General features: G+C 41.5%; 1 protein-coding gene across 2 annotated transcripts in view; it reads left to right on the forward strand.

Moving 5' to 3' along the window:
- Window positions 1-1530: 1530 nt before the first annotated feature.
- The window catches only part of LOC101845584, a 16597-nt gene continuing 15171 nt past the window's right edge, over window positions 1531-2956 (forward strand). Inside the window, exon 1 of one of the 2 annotated variants that reach the window (XM_005110748.3) lies at window positions 1531-1902. The gene's annotated coding sequence lies outside the window, so the exon portion shown is untranslated. The remainder of the gene's footprint in view (window positions 1903-2956) is intronic. The other variant, XM_005110746.3, reaches the window with a different exon arrangement.

The following is a 2956-nucleotide window of genomic DNA, read 5'->3' on the forward strand; positions in this document are numbered from 1 at the left end:
AGACCAAAACAATCTCTCTATTGCGACTATCATTGCACATCACTTCGCCTAATACATGTTCCGGTAGATTTAACTACCTATAAATAGATGGAAGTTTGACCAGTGTCAAAGGTTGGGAGGTGGCTGACGATTCGGGAGGTGGCTGCGGGTTGACGAAAGGGAAAAGCGCCTCGGCTGTCCCCGTGGTTTTATGCTCCCCGCATAATTAAGCAAAATTTGATCAGTTTTTTTGTATAATTTCTGATTATTCCCTTTATCATTCTTTGTTAAAATTAACAGAATCGCATAATTTCACATTTTTGGGCTCAGTTTGCCTAATTTCAGAATTCGTTTTGCATAAAACGACGGGGACAGTCTCAGGCCGGCCGGTTCTGACCTGCGGACATTTGCTCGCCGGTGCTTGCTTTACGCAAACTCCGACTTTGTTGATGATGTCTGCGAAAAGCAAGCAATTAATCCCCCGACTTATCTGCTCAGAAGGGGCCATTCTGTGAAAAATTAAACAGCAGTAACACACGTAACGCAAGGAATTGCCAGAATGTTACATGTAACCTAAATAAATATATGAATAAACAAATAAGTAAATTTAAATGATTGTAAATAACTATCACGATAGTAATAATAATATGACGATAGTAATAATAATAATAATAATAATAATAATAATAATAATAATAATACATTTGTAATAATAATATAAAGAATGGCTCTATCGCTGCTTAGAATATTCTTAAGCAGGCCGTCAACTCCGCGTTGTAATATGTTGTTACTGCAGTTTCATATATTTTTTTTTTATGGAATGGCCCTCAATAATGTTAAACACATCAATTAATTTAATTGCGTCCGTGTTTTTATTGGTCTACCGAGCCTGGTTGTCTGTGGGCGATTGAAGGGCACCAGTAGTAGGACACACCCCTTTTCTGTTTTCTCCGTTATTTCTGTCCGTTTGGGTCGGGTTTTCTAGGGATTGGGGGTGGAGTGCTACTGGTACGTCATACTCATGCTTCAACCTTAATTTGTATCTTCTTTTGGGTTTTGTTTGTTTGTATTGTTTTGATTTTGGGTTGTTGTTTTTTTGTTTGTTTTTTTGTCTGTTTATCTTGCTCTCTGTCGGTCTGTCTGTCTGTCTGTCTCTCTGTCTCTCTCTCTCTCTCTCTCTCTGTCTCTCTTTCCGCCTTTTTTGCACTATATGACCGATATCGTGTCGATGTGCTTCTCAAAACGTGATTTTGGGTGTTTGACAGTGTCTTGGTGTGGGCTGCTCCTTCTTTCCTACGTATCAGGCATCTATCGTCCTTTTGTCTCCTCTTTTTTTTTTCTTTGTTACTTTCTAGTTACACATCGACTCTTGGGCACTAACATGACCTGGTTGCAAGTGCCATAAAATTCTTATTAAAATTAACAAAGGGCGCGACTGATACAATTATGTCACACTCATCTTTCTTCCTCTTGTTCGTTTCTGTCTAATCCTCCCCCCCCCCCTTTCCGCGTTCCCCGCCTTTTTTGCACTAATTGACCGATATCGTGTCGGTGTGCTTGCTCCTGTTTACTCAACCAGTCAAACAAAGCGTGGATGCTACTCTCCCGACGTGACGTGAGCAAGTTTTTAGCAGTCAATCACCGCGGCTGTCACCTTTTGTTTTTACAGATACTGATGTTCGCAGTTTGCAGAGATTATTTTTTTCCCACAGTTAGGCCTATCTAGAATTATCGCGTTTTATTTGTGAGACAAGCTATGATTGTTTGTTTTTTTACGTCTGCTCTGAGCCGAAGAACAATGGATATGCGCACTCATTTTACACTAAGTGGAGATTGTTTCACCGCTGGCTGAAGGATTCGCTTCTGGAGTTAGGGCCGTCCGTGGTGTTGCGGCCAGGCTCTTCGCCATTGATCGCACAGGTTGTGAGTTCGATTCCCTTGTGTGGATGTTTGTTATGGGGTACGTGTATCTCAGCTAGGGTGTTGTGTCCTACTCATCCGGGGGCAGGATCGAAGCAGCCAGCCATCTCCCAGATGATCCACATTGTATCAGTGGGGGCGTAAAATATATAATATAATGATATAAGGAATAGAATTTTTTAACGGGTTTAATTGCCCTTTTTTGTGTAGCTATATGTAGAATTGACGAGTTCTTTCACATCTTGAGGTGACCCAGCGTGTACCTGACTTTGTCAAGCTCGCGTGTCTCTTTTGTGGGTGGTTGGCGGGTGCTCTGGTGTGGTTTGCGCCTTCTTTCCTGAAAAAAAAAATATCGTCTCTATCTCCCCTCCTTCTTTTTTGTGTTTGTTACTCGCTTGTAACTCCTGTAATCTCCGGCACTTATATGACCTTATTGTGTTGCAAGTGCCGTAAAACTCTTACTAACACTTTTGTGTTTGATAGTTCGATCTGTGCCGAAATACAATAGAATTTGTTGAAGACGGCCACCTTTTGTCGATGAGAAAAGTGGTTGTCTTAGACAGGTTTATAATGTAAAAAAGAAACCCACGCACACACGCGCACACACACACACACACACACACACACACACACACACACACACACACACGCTAGGGGGGAATAAGAGGTGGTCGTTTGTACAGGAGATTGTCTAATACAGGCGGCTGTTAGAGCAGGTTCGACTGTGGGCCTATTAGCTTTGGTATGGTCAGCTGATGATCGGGCATATATGTCCCCTTCGCACAGAAAGAGTTAATGCTAATAAGTAATTGCAAGAGGCGGCAACAGCTGTGTGTTTAGGTGTTATTAATTGCATTTTGTAACTGGGAACTTATTTCCAAACTGCTATAATATGATGTGTGCAGACTTAGACTTTGCGCTCTTATTTGATGTAATTTGTTTTATGACTGAGAAATACTGCTGCTCCAGACTGAATGTGTTCCTGAAGCAGTTTGGTGATGTTTAGTACTGATACACGAATACGCACGAATACACACACACACACACACATACACAC

This window comes from Aplysia californica, unplaced genomic scaffold (genome assembly GCF_000002075.1).
Source record: "Aplysia californica isolate F4 #8 unplaced genomic scaffold, AplCal3.0 scaffold00939, whole genome shotgun sequence".
Lineage (NCBI taxonomy): Eukaryota > Metazoa > Mollusca > Gastropoda > Aplysiida > Aplysiidae > Aplysia > Aplysia californica.